This window comes from Tachyglossus aculeatus, chromosome 4 (genome assembly GCF_015852505.1).
Source record: "Tachyglossus aculeatus isolate mTacAcu1 chromosome 4, mTacAcu1.pri, whole genome shotgun sequence".
NCBI classification, from domain to species: domain Eukaryota; kingdom Metazoa; phylum Chordata; class Mammalia; order Monotremata; family Tachyglossidae; genus Tachyglossus; species Tachyglossus aculeatus.
In genome coordinates this window covers 91113522-91129453 of record NC_052069.1, presented here as the reverse complement: position 1 = coordinate 91129453, position 15932 = coordinate 91113522, and the positions used below count along the sequence as shown (strand labels likewise).

Sequence of the window (15932 nt, the reverse complement as noted above, 5' to 3'; positions counted from 1 at the left end):
GTCAGTTGTGTGACTTTGGGCAAGTCACTTAACTTCTCTGGGCCTCAGTTCCCTCATCTGTAAAAATGGGGATTAAGTCTGTGAGTCCCATGTGGGACAACTTGATTACTTTGTATCTACCCCAGCACTTAGAACAGTGCTTTGCACATAGTAAGCGCTTAATAAATGCCATCATGATTATTATTATTTGGAGTCAGAGGTCATGGGTTCAAATCCCAGCTCCGCCAATTGCCAGCTATGTGACTTTGAGCAAGTCATTTAACTTCTCTGTGCCTCAGTTACCTCATCTGTAAAATGGGGATTAAGACTGTGAACCCCCTGTGGGACAACCTGATCACCTTGTAACCTCCCCAGCACTTAGAACAGTGCTTTGCACATAGTAAGGCTTAATAAATGCCGTCATTATTACTATTATTATTAGTAGTAGTAGTAGTAGTAGTAGTAGTAGTAGTAGTAGTAGTAGTAGTAGTAGTAGTAGTAGGGTATGACCTAGTGACATGGAGTTTAACTGGAAAATTTATTCTGGAAGAGACTGGTTTTCAAGAGGGTTTTGATGATGAGGAGGAACAGATTTAAATCTTACCAGATTTAAAGGGGAAAATAGTTCTGGGTAGGCGGGAGGGGGTTATGAGCAAGGATTTTGGGGTGGGAGAGCCAAAAACAAGGCACAATATGAAGGTTAGTTTAGGAAAAAAGAGGCATATGAGCTAAGATCCAGGGCTGGCAAAGATCCAGTAATGGGTAACCTCTGGAGATTTTTGTAGAATGAAGAAACCTGAGCAAAACATTTTAGAAAGCATGATCTGGAAAGATGAAGAAGTAAGGACTGGAGACAGAAGAGGTTGAAGATAGCAAGGCCAGTGAGGCCAACGGTGCAGAGGCTCTGGGAAAAGTGAAGGAAAAATCAACAGAATTTAATAGACTAAATGTATGAGTTGAAAGTTATACTCTCTCATTTCCTTGAGAAGAGATGAAATAAGATTGAATAGAGGCTTTGCCTAAATGGAGGCCCAGTGTCTATTTGGGTAGGGGAGGAAGTGGTCTGGACCCTGGGCACTGGTGAGTATGTAGAGGAGAGAGCAAAGCACACTCTATTCTGGATTGATCTTGGGGCACTTCAGAATAAGACTGACTTCAAATATATAGGTTGTTCAAGACAGGGAAGCATTTTCCACTCCTTCCCATTTCATGGCTATTATTCCATTTCATTGTATGCACATGCAACATTCTGTTTGCCTCTTTAAACATATGTGTGCTCACAGGACTCTGTATAATCATCATTATGTAATGCTTCATGGGTGTGCAGCATAACATGGGGACATTATATGGAAGCTCATTCAAACCCATAAACTAGAACATTTATCTTTGTTGGGGGGCATCCGATGTGCTCCCCATGGCTCCAAAACTCTCGTATTCCCAGTCCCGGGCGCCTATTAACACAGATACTATGGCACAGGCCTGGGAATCAGAAGGATCTGGGTTCTAATCCCGGCTCCTCCACATGTCTGCAGTGTGACCTTGTCAAAGTCACTTAACTTCTCTGTGCCTCAGTTTCCTCATTAGTAAAATGGGGATTAAGACTGTGATCCCTATATGGGACAGCGGCTGGGTCCTATCCAATTACCTTGTATCTACTCTAATACTTAAAACAGTGCTTGGCACATAGTAAGCACTTAACAAGTCCTCTAATTATTATTATTATTATTAATTCATTCATTCAATCGTATTTATTGAGCACTTACTGTGTGCAGGGCACTGTACTAAGCACTTGGGAAGTACAAGTTGGTGACATATAGAGACGGCCCCTACCCAACAACGGGCTCACAGTCTAGAACGGGGAGACAGATAACAAAGCAAAACATGTGGACAAGTGCCAAATCATCAGAACAAATGGAATTAAAGCTAAATGCACATCATTAACAAAATAAAAAGAATAGTATGTACAAGTAAAATGAATAGAGTAATAAATCTGTACAAATATATATACAGGTGCTGTGGGGAGGGGAAGGAGGTAGGGTGGGGGGATGGGGAGGAGGAGAGGAAAGAAGGGGGCTCAGTCTGGGAAGGCCTCTTGGAGGAGGTAAGCTCTCAGTAAGACTTTGAAGGGAGGATTATTATTATTATCACTTTAGTCCAGTGCTAGTGGACCCTCTGATATGCACCTATATATCAGAGGGTCATCAGACACGAAGCAGCATGGCTCAGTGGAAAGAGCACGGGCTTTGGAGTCAGAGATCATGGGTTCAAATCCCAGCTCCGCCAATTGTCAGCTGTGTGACTTCCCTTAACTTCTCTGTACCTCAGTTCCCTCATCTGTAAAATGGGGATTAAGATTGCGAGTCCCACGTGGGACAACCTGATCACCGTGTATCCATCCAGCGCTTAGAACAGTCCTTTGCACATAGTAAGCACTAAACAAACACCATCATCATCACTATTATTATTATATCTCTCCCCCCTTGCCGGTCCATTACAGGCTCTGACACCATGCCCCAAGGCACCTGCTTGATTATTACTCTCTGAAACCAACCTCACTCCAAAAACATTCACCTTACACATAGAACCATCTTAACTGACGTTAGACCAGTGCTTCAACATGAGCTTTACTACAGGCAAATTCAAACTCAAGCAGATGTCTTGCAGAAATTTATCTTCCAAAAATATGTTTGGCCTCAAGTAGCCATGACCTACATGTGTGCAGATCTTCTCTGGCGCAATCTGAGCTTTCCCCTTCCAATCCCTCTGGAAAGATGTCAGTAGAGAGAAGGAATTATGGAATTGCTTGCCCAATATTTCATACGAGGAAATTAAGGTTTAGAGCAATGGTGACACACTTGATATCATTTGATATGAGAATCAGCATGGCTCAGTGGAAAGAGCACAGGCTTTGGAGTCAGAGGTCATGGGTTCAAATCCCGGCTCCGCCAGCTGTCAGCTGTGTGACTTTGGGCAAGCCACTTAACTTCTCTGGGCCTCAGTTACCTCATCTGTAAAATGGGGATTAAGACTGTGAGCCCCCTGTGGGACAACCTGATCAACTTGTATCCTCCCCAGCACTTGGAACAGTGCTTTGCACATAGTAAGCGCTTAATAAATGCCATCATCATCATCATCATTTAACCATTCATTCAGAAAGGCAAAACTGGAACCATAATGTCTTGACCTATAGGTTCTATGCTCCAGTCACTAGTTTTCTTTCAGCTCTGTTAGCGTATTCATTTAAAGAATGATTCCTGTTTAGAGTCACGGGAAGATTTCAAAGCAAAAGATAAGGGATCACTGCATTCAAAGAGCAGATGTCACAGCCACTGAAAATATTTTTAGGCAATTTCAGATATCTTTTTTTCCTGGATATGTAAATGGACTAATGGAGATCATATTGAAACACAAGTTCACTATGCAGATGGAATTTTTCAAAGAAAACATCAATGCCTGAGAACGCCAGCTGCTTTCAATTGGTTCAAGTGTATGGGTGGTCCCTTTTCCCGGGACAGTATATTTCTCTCCAAAAAATTATTGAAAATTTCCATTCATGGTTTGTCCAGTCATACAGCGGTTTCAGTTGTCCCCTTGTAAGGACAGTAGTTAACACAATATTTTCTGAGAAATGGACATAGAGGTTTCATCAATTTGGAACCATAAGAAAAACAGTTTTGAATGAACAAATGGATTAAGAGTTGTCAAAAAACCTTCATTCCCTCAAGGGAAAATTACACCCAAGTATCATTTAGAAATTATTTTTTTCTGAGGAACAGACACCTTTGTACTTTGAGGAATTAGAAGTTATAGGAAGATGTAAGCAAAACACACTTTAGGCTGACAACAGTCAAAGAAATGTGTTGGAAGAGTGTCAGAAATGCTCAAGTTCTCACTCTCAATGTCATCCTTTTCCTTCGAGTAGGGAGGAGAGTAGGGGGAAGGACTGGAAAAGAGGCACAACCAGATGCATGGTTAGTGAGTTACAGAGCTCAGTAAAAATACAGCCAGACAGCAATTCAAAGCCAGGGCCAGAGCCTCAGCCCAGTCAAAGACAGTCAAATGCTTAGTACAGTGTTCTGTACACAAGAAACACTTACTAAATAAGATTGAATGAGAGAAGAAAAAGAAAGCTTAAGAACTCTTCCAAACACTACAGTGCTCTATGCACACTAAGTGGACCATAAATACAAATGACTGATTTCAGAAATTGAACTCCTCATCTTTACTTTAAATCTCCATCTCATTTTCCATCAGAGATGACACCACCATCTTATCTGTCTCTGAAATCCACCACCTTGGCATCCTCTATTTTCACTCTCTTTCAACACTCATATCCAGTCTGTCATTAAATTCTGTCCAATTTTCCTCACATCCTATTTCCCATATATGCCCTTTCTTCTCCTTACTAAATGTCCAGGCCCATATCATACCCTGGAACAACCATTATGTCAATATCTCCAGTGGTTTATTTGCCTTCAGTTTCTCTCCATGATGCTGCTCAGATCATCCATTTAAAATGTCATTCTCCAAAAATTTCTCAAAAACTTTCAATGGTGACCCAGAAGCTCCAGACTCTTGCCTTCAAAACACTCCATCTGCTCTTCATTCCTACTTATCCACTCTCTTCTCTTAATAAACCCCAGCTCACACTCTTTATTCCTCCCAAACTCACCTATAATCAGTATGCCTTGTTCTCTACTTTCCTACTTGTTTCAGGCTATTGAGTCATCTCTGACCCATAGCAATGCATGGGCGCAAGTTGCCTCTCTCCCAAATGGCCCAACTCCATCTGCAATCATTCTTGTAGTGTATCCATAGAGTTTTCTTGGTAAGAATATGGGAGTGGTTTACATTTCCTCCTTCCATTCAGTCATTCATTAAGTTGCATTTATTGAACACTTACAGTTTGCAGAGCACCGTACTATGCACTTGGATAGTACAATTCAGCAATAAAGAGATACAATCCCTGCCCATACTGGACTTACAGACATCAAAACAAGTAAACAGGCATCAATATAAATAAACAGAATTGTAGATATATTCACACCAAAACAAGTACACAGGCATAAATATAAATAAATAGAATTATAGATATGTACACATATAAGTGGGGGGGAGGGGGATAGAGCAAAGGGAGCAAGTCAGGGTGACGTGAAGGGGAGGAGGAGCTGAGGAAAGGGGGAGCTTAGTCTGGGAAGTCTTTTGGAGGAGGTGAGCCTTCAGTAGGGCTTTGAAGGGGGAAAGTGTGATTGTTTGGCAGATTTGAGGAGGGAGGGCATTCCAGGTCAGAGGTAGGATGTGGGACAGGTGAGAACGAGGCACAGTGAGAAGGTTAGCACCAAAGGAGTGGAGTGTGTGGGCTGGGATGTGGAAGGAGAGAAGGAAGGTGAGGTAAGAAGAGGCAAGGTGATGGAGAACTTAGAAGCCAATAGTGAGGAGTTTTTGCTTGATACGGAGGTTGATAGGCTACTACAGGAGATTTTTGAGGAGGGGGGTGATATGCCCAGAATGTTTCTGTAGAAAGGTAATCCAGGCAGCAGAATGAAGTATAGACTGAAGTGGGAGAGACAGGAGTTTGGGAGGTCAGAAAGGAAGCTGATGCAATAATCCAGTCGGGTTAGGATGAATGATTGTACTAATGTGGTAGCAGTTTGGATGGAGAGGAAAGGGCGGATCTTGGTGATGTTGTAAAGGTGAGACTGGAAGGCTGTGGTGACAGATTGGATATGTGGAGTGAATGAGAGAGTGGAGTCAAGGATGACACCAAGGTTGCAGGCTTGTGAGACGGGAAGAATTGTTGTGCCATTCACAGTGATGCGAAAGTCAGGGAGAGGACAGGTTTTGGGAGGGAAGATAAGGAGCTCAGTGTTGGACATGTTGAATTTTAGGTGGTGGGAGGACATCCAAGTAATAATAATAATAATAATGATAATGAAGGCAGGAGGGAGGGAGAGAGAGCAGGGGAGGAGATATAGATTTGAGTGTCATCCTCACAGAGGTGATAGTTGAAGCCATGAGAGCAAATGAGTTCACCAAGGGAGAGAGTGTAGATGGAGAATAGAAGGGAACCAAGAAATGATCATGCAGCAAACTTGAATCTCCTCCCTCTACTCTCTCCCAAGCCACTGCTGCATAGCACAGATGAGTTTTGACTTATACCGGATTGCCTTCCACAAGCTACGAGTGGAATAGGTATGCCTCCTCTTGAATCTCCCTCCCATAGTTAAGGCTGGTAGAGTACTGGAAACTTTCCAGGGGTGACCCTGAGAGGGGACTCTCCCACTAATGACCTCCAATGGCTAATGACATAACATCATGATCAAGTGCTTAGAGCACAGGTCAGGGTGTCAGAAGGACCTGGGTTCTAGTCCTAGTTCTGCCACTTGTCTGCGGTGTGACCTTGGGCAAGTCATTTAATTTCTCCGTGCTTCAGTTATCTCATCTATGAAATGGGGGTTAAGACTGTGAGCCTTACATCGGGGAGGGACTGTGTCCAACCTGATTACCATGTATCTACCCGAGAGGTTAGAACAGAGCCCAGCACATAGTAGGAGTTTAACAAATACCATAAAAAAGAGACATGCTGATCACTCCCCCAGACTCTCCTCCTCTGTCCTCCTAGTGCCTTCCACTTTTCAGTTATGGCTGGCATATTGCTCCCTCCATGCCCTATGCACCCCAGGCCTCCCACATGGGCTTAACCTCACTAGGTGCACCCCGACTGTCCCTCCAGAAGGTCATGTGACTCCTTCACAAACCTGCCACCCTTCACATCTTGCCTCTCAAGGCCCATGTCGTCATCTTCTACCAAATTCCCAGAAGCAGCGTGGCTCAGTGGAAAGAGCAAGGGCTTTGGAGTCAGAGGTCATGGGTTCAAATCCCGGCTCCGCCAACTGTCAGCTGTGTGACTTTGGGCAAGTTACTTAACTTCTCTGGGCCTCAGTTCCCTCATCTGTAAAATGGGGATTAAGACTATGAGCCCCCCGTGGGACCGCCTGATCACCTTGTAACCTCCCCAGCACTTAGAACAGTGCTTTGCACATAGTAAGCACTTAATAAATGCCATTATTATTATATGATTATTATATTTTGAGAAGCAGCGTGGTTCAGTGGAAAGAGCCCGGGCTTTGGAGTCAGAGGTCATGGGTTCAAATCCTGGCTCTGCCAATTGTCAGCGGTGTGACTTTGGGCAAGTCACTTCACTTCTCTGTGCCTCAGTTCCCTCATCTGTAAAATGGGGATTAAGGCTGTGAGCCCCCATGGGCCAACCTGATAACCTTGTAACCTCCCCAGTGCTTAGAACAATGCTTTGCAAATAGTAAGTGCTTAATAAATGCCATTATTATTATTATTATTATTATTATCATTATTATTATTACCTTCTGACTTACAGGCCTGTCCTCTATCCACTCAGCTGCCATGCTGCTTCTGGGGCAGAAGAAACTTTGAAAGATTGCAATAATACTAGCCTTAGACATTGTGGGATTACAGTTGAAATTAGGGAAACAACTGCCAAGAATAGAGCGATTTATCACAATCCAATCAAGAAAGGGGTGACTCTGGGAAGTAAGAGCTTTGAGTGAATACAGAGACAAACAGGCAACAATGTATAACTGTAAACAATAAAATGACAACACAACAAAGGGTGATCTGTATGTTTGCATAATGTATCATTCATGCATCAGTCTTTTCAGTCAGGAGGGCCTGAATCTTTGACTACTAATAATAAGGATAACTATGGTATTTGTTAAGCATTTACTATGTCCCAAGCACTGTTTTAAGCACTGTGGTAGATACAAGGTAATCAGATTGTCCCATGTAGGGCTCACAATCTTAATTCCCATTTTACAGGTGCGGTAACTGAGGCACAGAGAAGTAAAGTGGCTTGCCCAAGATAATAATAATAATAATGATGACATTTATTAAGCACTTACTATGTACAAAGCACTGTTCTAAGCGCTGGAGATCACACAGCAGACAAGTGGCAGAGACAGGATTAGAACCCAAGCCCATACTCTTTCCACTAAGCCACGCTGCTTTTCATGCTGCTTAGCTGCTTCTAGAATTCATTTTCTCAGCAAATGAGGAAAAAATAAGAAAACTCTTAAAAGTGTCTATTAGGCAACATATCATTGTGAGCACAATAAGCAGGGGTAGTGAACTCTCTCATGTAGACATGAAAATGGTACAGTCCTAGGGAGGTTGAACAGTGATTTGGCTACAGCAAAGAACAATGAATCCAGTAATCTAGGGCATTTCAGTCATTCTGAAATATACCCATATTCTCACCCTTCATCATATTAAAGTATTTTAAAACAGCTGCAGTTTTAAAAACCTATAACAGAATAAAAACATAAAATTACAGAGTAAATTTGTGCAATTCTACTCATATAAATACAATTCTCAATCAGTCTTTTTTGTCTCACTAACATTAGACTTAGTATTTGGAAAAGAAAAGCCAGGCTAATTCTAGGTCTCAAGCTTATGTTTGTCCTAGAAATGATAAAATATACAAAATACTACAAAAAGATGGCAAGTTCTGCCGTCAAACAGTTAAATACTACTTGAAATTGCTTCCAAGTCCTTTTTAGAAGTTTGAAAGCTTATAAATGGTATCACTGCATGACTCATAATCTCTGTGAAATGTTGCTATATTGATAGAGATCTGCATTTTATAGGCAAGGAAACTGATCACAGAGAAGTTTGGAAAGCTTTTACCCATATTGTAAATTCATGGCAGAGCTTGAAAAGTTATGTGAAACATAAATGTCTACGTTCAGACCATTACAAGGCCAGACCTATGGACTACCGAGGGACTATAAGATAGTCCCTATAGACTATAGATAGTCCCTATACAGAGCTGCTTTCTTGGACATCCATTTAACATATTACATTTCCCCTATAGCTCTACCTTCCTGCCTAATAACACAATACGCATGTTTCATAATAATAATAATTATGGTATTTGTTAAGCACTTACTTTGTGCCAAGCACTGTTCTAAGCTCTAGGGTAGATACAAGGTGATCAGATTGTCCCACGTGGGGCTCACAGTCTTCATCCCCATTTTACAGATGAGGTAACTGAGGCCCAGAGAAGTGAAGTGACTTGCCTAAAGTCACACAGCTGACAAGTGGCAGAGCCAGGATTAGAACACACAACCCCTGACTCCCAAGCCCGGGTTCTTTCAACTGAGCCACGCTGTTTCATGCAAACATTTCTTGAACCCACTGAATATTTTTAGCCTTGGCAGGTTCCTGATGTAAGGATTTACGTACAGCTGTCATAGGCTGTGTGAGGAAATATTTCCCTTTATTTGTTATGAACCTACTACCAATTCAGAGCTCAATTCTCCAGCCAGGGAAATGTCCAACAATTCTATCACCGCCTTGCTTTTCTCACCTTTTCGTTTGGGAATCTTGGCCGGCTGTAGTTGGTGGGAGCTGGAGAATTAGGGAGAGATCAGGAGAAGTTGCTTAGAGTTGGAGCTGAATGATGGCAGAATCTGAAAAATCTCTAGATAACTCCAGATTCTGCTGCCACCAGGCATTTCCCAACCATCCAGAGAGATGCCCTTTATCCAACCAAAAACGCCATTTCAAAGGCCTCTGTAAGGGTCCCTTGAACCAATACGTTTACACGTCATGAAACAAGAAGCAATTCTGAGAAGTCAATCCACCCTGAAGTAAATGCGAATATTTCTCTGACACTCATTTGAAGGGCCTTCCTGTTAATTGTTTTATAAAGTCTCACAACACCATGTGGGAGGGAACAGACTGGCATGAAAATTGTTCATCTCAAATGTGAGGCGGCTGCCACGTTTTGGGGTGGCATGCTGCCTTCCCATTTGCGCCGTAAACGCCCTGTCACGCACCAGCTTTTCAGCTCTGGCACATCACCTTGCCTGTGGCATCTCGCTTCCTCACGTTCCCACACTTGAGCCACGGCCCAACCAACATGTCAGGGCAGAGCCAATTCACACAAGGGTGACACTCCCTGAACTGAATGGAGCAGCAGACTCCATGCTTGTAAACATGAGGGTCGTGTTTGGAAATTTCAGCTCCTGGTTACGATCAACATGACTTGACGGAACATCTAACCTAGGCGTTGCATGCAATGTGGCCGTTTTGCAAATCAGGCAGTTTCCGAAAACAATAAAATGCAACACGTTTTAATTGCCTTGTGCTGTACGTTTTTGAGAAGATGAAACCCGATCTCCAAATATTGCTTTGTTTCTAAAGTTCTGGATGCACAACAAAGTTGGGGATCTCAAGTACTGTGGGAGGTGAAACCCCATATTTAAGTTTAGATGACAGATGTTTCAATTAGAATTTTATCAGTCAACTAATCAATCATAGTTATTGAGCGCTGTGTGCAGAGCACTGTACTAAGCACTTGGAATGTTCAAGATGGCAATATAACAGACACATTCCCTGCCCACGATAAGCTTACAACCTAGGGGGAGAGACAGATATAAATGGAAATAAATAAATTATGGATATGTATGTAAATGTGGCAGAGCTGGGAGGTGGGAATAATAAAGAGAGCAAGCCAAGGTGAAGTAGAAGGGAGCGGAAGAAAAGAAAAAGAGGACAGTCAGGGAAGGCCTCTTGGAGGAGATGTGCCTTCAATAAGGCTTTGAACGGCAGGAGAGTCATGTCTATTTTATATGAAGAAGGATGGTGTCCCAGACCAGAGGCTGGATATGGGCAAGAGATTGGCAGTGCGATAGGTTAGACTGAGGTACAGTGGGTAGATTGGCATCAGAGGAGCGAAGTGTGCTGGCTGGCTTGTAGTAGGAGAGCAGCAAGTTGAGGTAGTAGGGACAAGGTGATACGAGTGCTTTAAAACCAATGGTAAGACTTCATATTATGATAATATAAGTGGGGAAAACATTGAGTAATATATCCTCAGTTTTCTAAATTCAAAGATGCAATTGGAAAGTCATTTCTGAGTCAGGAAGTGAGAAAAAGAGCAGCTTCTGACACTGGCCATCAGTGTGTTCTACTGACCACCTCCACTCTAATCTGCCTTCTCTTCTGTCCTGCTTTATCTCTATCCTTAGGTTTGATGCCTCATTGGCACCAGATTCTTGCCTTTCAAGCTCCAAAAGCTTTCTTGTTTTGGTTTTCTCTTTGCCTATCCCTATAATGGTGGTCCTACCTCACCTCCCTTCTCTCCTTCTCCAGCCCAGCCCGCACCCTCCGCTCCTCTGCCGCCAATCTCCTCACCGTGCCTCGTTCTCGCCTGTCCCGCCATCGACCCCCGGCCCACATCGTCCCCCGGGCCAGGAATGCCCTCCCTCTGCCCATCCGCCAAGCTAGCTCTCTTCCTCCCTTCAAGGCCCTACTGAGAGCTCACCTCCTCCAGGAGGCCTTCCCAGGCTGAGCCCCTTCCTTCCTCTCCCCCTCATCCCCCTCTCCATCCCCCCATCTTACCTCCTTCCCTAACCCACAGAACCTGTATATATGTATGTATATATTTGTACATATTTATTACTCTATTTATTTTACTTGTACATATCTATTCTATTTATTTTATTTAGTTAGTATGTTTGGTTTTGTTCTCTGTCTCCCCCTTTTAGACTGTGAGCCCACTGTTGGATAGGGACTGCCTCTATATGTTGCCAACTTGTACTTCCCAAGCGCTTAGTCCAGTGCTCTGCACACAGTAAGCACTCAATAAATACGATTGATTGATTGACTGATTGGTCCTTGGACTGCCTAGGTAACAGAGTTCAGTGGTAGCATTCAGCATTAATGAATCTAGGCAACATTTCCCTCAGTTTGATGCACACCAACATGATTTAATTTTCCAACTCTTTCCAGGAATCGAGGGCCGTGATATGATCATTTGATTTGAGTATTGTCTAAAGTGTCATCATAAGCTTGAATTGCAGTTTCTACTAATCATTTGTTGCTGTTGTCTTATGCCATCGAGTCATGTCCTACCCAAAGCGATGCCATGGACACCTCTCCAGGAAAGCCCCACCTCCATCTGCAATTGTTCTGGTAGTGTATCCATAGACTTTTTTTGATAAAAATATGGAAGCAGTTTACCATTGCTTCCTTCTGCACAGTAAACCTGAGTTTCTGCCCTTAATTCTCTCCCATGCCGCTACTGCCCAGCAAAGGTGAGTCTTAACCTGTAGCCGATTGCCTTTCACTCACTAGCCACTGGCCAAGCTAGGAATGGAATGGGCATGCCTCTGTTTGACTCACCATCCCATAGTCGACCCTGGTAGAGTACTGGAGAAGCAGCATGGTTCAGTGGAAAGAGCCCGGGCTTTGGAGTCAGAGGTCATGGGTTCAAATCCTGGCTCCGCCAATTGTCAGCTGTGTGACTTTGTGGGCACTTCACTTCTCTGGGCCTCAGTTACCTCATCTGTAAAATGGGGATTAAGACTGTGAGCCCGCTGCGAGACAACCTGATCACCTTGTAACCTCCCCAGAGCTTAGAACAGTGCTTTGCACATAGTAAGCGCATAATAAATGCCATCATTATTATTATTATTATTTTTACTGGGAACTCTCTAGGTGTGATCCTGAGAGGTGACTAATCATTACTGACTTTTGTTTTCAAAATTATCCAACAGCTGGGAAGGCATTGTGCTTTAATACAAAGGGCACATGACCGGGAGTCGAGTGTCTGGGGTTCTCATCTCAGCTTCTGCACCTGCCTGCTGCATGAACTAGGGCAAGTCACTTCATCTCTCTACAGGCCTTAGTTTCCTAATCTGTAAAATGGGGATAAAATAGCTATTCTTCTACCTTCTTAGGCTGTGAGCTTTGTGCAGAGTAGGCACTGTTTCCAATCTAATTATCTTGTATCCACGACAAAGCTTAGAGCATCATAAGCACTTAAAAAACATCATTAGCTCTTTGTGGGCAGAGAATATGTCTACCAGTAATAATATAAGTATTATATTATACTTTCCCAAGAATTTAGTACAGTGCTCTGCTCAAAGTAAGTGCTCAATTGATATCATTGATTGATTACTTTTTATCTATCTACTCTCCAGTTCTGCTAGAGCCCAGCTTGGGCTCTTGTCTGAAGCAAACTCTCCACCACTGCAGTATCATTCCCTAAGCAATCTCATCATGATTATGTATTTAAACATTGGTTTCCACATTGGACAGTACACTCCTTGTGGGCAGAGAACAAGCCTTGTACTACTACTGTGGAGTCTCAGAACGATGGTTCATTTGTCACTCTTGGTGGAAATTAAAATCATCATCATTATCATCAAGGTGGAAGTGTCAATTGCTCACTCTGTGTCAAAATGTATTAAGCTCTGGGGTAAATACAAGATTCATTCATTCAATCATAATGATTGAGCATTTACTTTGTGCAGAGCACTTTACTAAGCACTTGGGAAGTACAGATCGGCAACATATAGAGACGGTCCCTACCCAACAATGGGCTCACAGTCTAGAAGGAGGAGACAGACAAAAAAAAACCCCAAAACAAGTAGACAGGTGTCAATACCATCAGAATAAATAGAATTACAGCTATATACACATCACTAATAAAATAAAGAGTAATAAATATGTACAAATATACACAAGTGCTGTGGTGAGGGGGGCCGATGGGGAGGGGAGGAAGAGGAGGAGAGGAAAAAGGGGGGCTCGGTCTGGGAAGGCTTCCTGGAGGAGGTGAGCTCTCATTAGGGCTTTGAAGGGAAGAAGAGAGCTAGTTTGGCAGATGTGTGGAGGGAGCGCATTCCAGGCCAGAGGTAGGGCATGGGCCAGGGGTCATGGGCCAAGATATTCAGTTGGGGCACAGTACCTGTCCTGAGGCTCACAGTTCAAGTAAGAGGAAGAAGAGGTATTGAACCCATATTTTACAGATATGAAAACTGAAGTCCAGAGAAGATTTGACTTGCCCAAGGTCACACAGATTAGGCAAATGGTAGAGCCTTGAATAGAACCTAAGTACCCAAGTCTTCTGATGCCCAGGCCTGTGTTCTTTCCACTAAGCCATGCTGCTTCCCAATTTCTTCATCAATTCATTTAACCATTACTAATTATTTTCTATTGTGAAATTCAAGCATATTTTTCTTCCCTACCATGATTTAATCCATATAGGCAACGATCCCCTTTCTATACTTTTTTTCCATGGCCTCCAATTGCCTGATACATTGTCCTGAAGACAAGTAGACACCTGGGAATTACTGATGACAATATAGATATTCCATATTCCCCTTGGAAAGTCTGGCTAAGCTGTATTGGGTGTATTGGTATATTGGGTGTATTGTATGTAAAGTGGTGAGCTGTATTGGGTCTAACTGCTTTCCAGGAAACTGACTGGGTTCAGGAACTATAGAAGAAACTAAAGTGGGAAATGGTTCAGGAAAGACATTGAGATAGCATGAAAAGTCTTACCCCCTTCTCCAAGACAAATCACAACCCTGAAACTTGGTAACTTTTCCCAATCTCCTGCTGGTTCTAAAATCACAGCCCTAAATGTTTACCACTTCCAATCCTGTTTTGAACAAGCCTAGGGGATGTGGAGTGTGTTTTCATTTTAAACCACCTTCCCGCCCCATCCACCAACCCTCTCAGTTATTCAAGCAAGGTCACTACACTGCCTAGGGTAAAGACTACAGGGAATGTAGGTCAGAAGAGCTGGGTTCGGGACCATACTCTGTGTTGGACAGGGCACTTATACTCGCTGCCCTCAGCTCTTATATCTGTAAAATGGGATTCTGATGCCTGCTCTGTCCACCTCTTCGACTGGGAGCTCTGTGAAGGACAGAGACCCTGCTCTGCTTATCTTGATTTTATCCCTGCACATAGCACAGTACTTGGCACATAGTAAATAAATAATAAATACCATAATTATACCCTCTCGGGGTCACACCTGGAGAGTTTCTGGTTCTCTACCAGTCTCAGCTCCAGGAGGGAGAGTCAAGCAGAGGCATACCCATTCCATTCCTAGCTTGGCCAGTGGCAAGAGAGTGGAAGGCAATCTGCTATAAGTCAAAACTCACCCATGCTGGGCAGCAGCGGCATGGGAGAGAGCAGAGGGAAGAGACTCAGGTTTACTGCGCGGAAGGTGGCAATGGTAAACCAGTTCCGGATTTTTACCAAGAAAACTCTACGGATACACTACCAGAAAGATTGCAGATGTAGAGCAAGACGTTCTGGGAGAGATGTGTCCATGCTGTCGCTATGGGTCAGAAACGACCCCTACGGCATAAGACAAGACCATAATCATAATTAGGAAACAAAAGTAGATTCCTTTTGGTGAAGGCCTTAACTGTTTTGCCCAGTTTTTTTAAAAAATATTCTGACAGTTGGCTTAAAAGCTACAATTCATGTGCTTAAATAAGGGCATTTGTCGGGTCCCCCCTAGGACCATGGTAATTAAGGTATGGAGACGTGGCTCTCCACATCAGCTATTGTCTGAAACCTTCTCTTTAATTTCTCCATTCTCCAACACTATTATCTCCCCGCTGCCACAGCTGCATATGGCCCTTGTCAGTTGTAGAGAGGAGGCATCTCTAATCCGAGGGCAGGATAAATTGCTTTTATCTACTTTTAACATGCTTCTACATGGCACCTGGTACAAAGGATTTATGAGCCAACCATAATTTGAAAACCAAATGGCTGCTTGGAGAAAGGCAATATAGTCTTTAATAAAGAAAATTTAAAATAGAGAATGGCCAAATCAACATGCTAGAGACTGCTACGATTAAAATATGTCAGAAGCTTTGGATGTTGCTTCATTTAAGGTTAAAATAGGCAATCACAGTTCGTGCACCTCGCAGACTGTCAGTTCCTCTCTTGTTCCCCCTTGGGAAGAAGTTCTGACTCTTATTAGCCCTAGAAGAATAAACAGATCCAGCACAAAGCTAGTTTCTAATTCAGGCTTTAGACTTTCTCATTATAATCAGCTCCCAATCATCTATTTCCAGAGGGTGAAAATGATGTTTCAGTGATCACCAAACCAT

At 43.0% G+C, this 15932-nt stretch overlaps 1 non-coding gene across 1 annotated transcript; it reads left to right on the top strand.

Moving 5' to 3' along the window:
- The first annotated feature begins 14821 nt into the window (after window positions 1-14821).
- LOC119928076 lies at window positions 14822-14959 on the top strand. The gene has a single exon (XR_005451032.1). It is a non-coding gene; the product is annotated as a small nucleolar RNA SNORA7 (small nucleolar RNA).
- The last annotated feature ends 973 nt before the right edge of the window (window positions 14960-15932 follow it).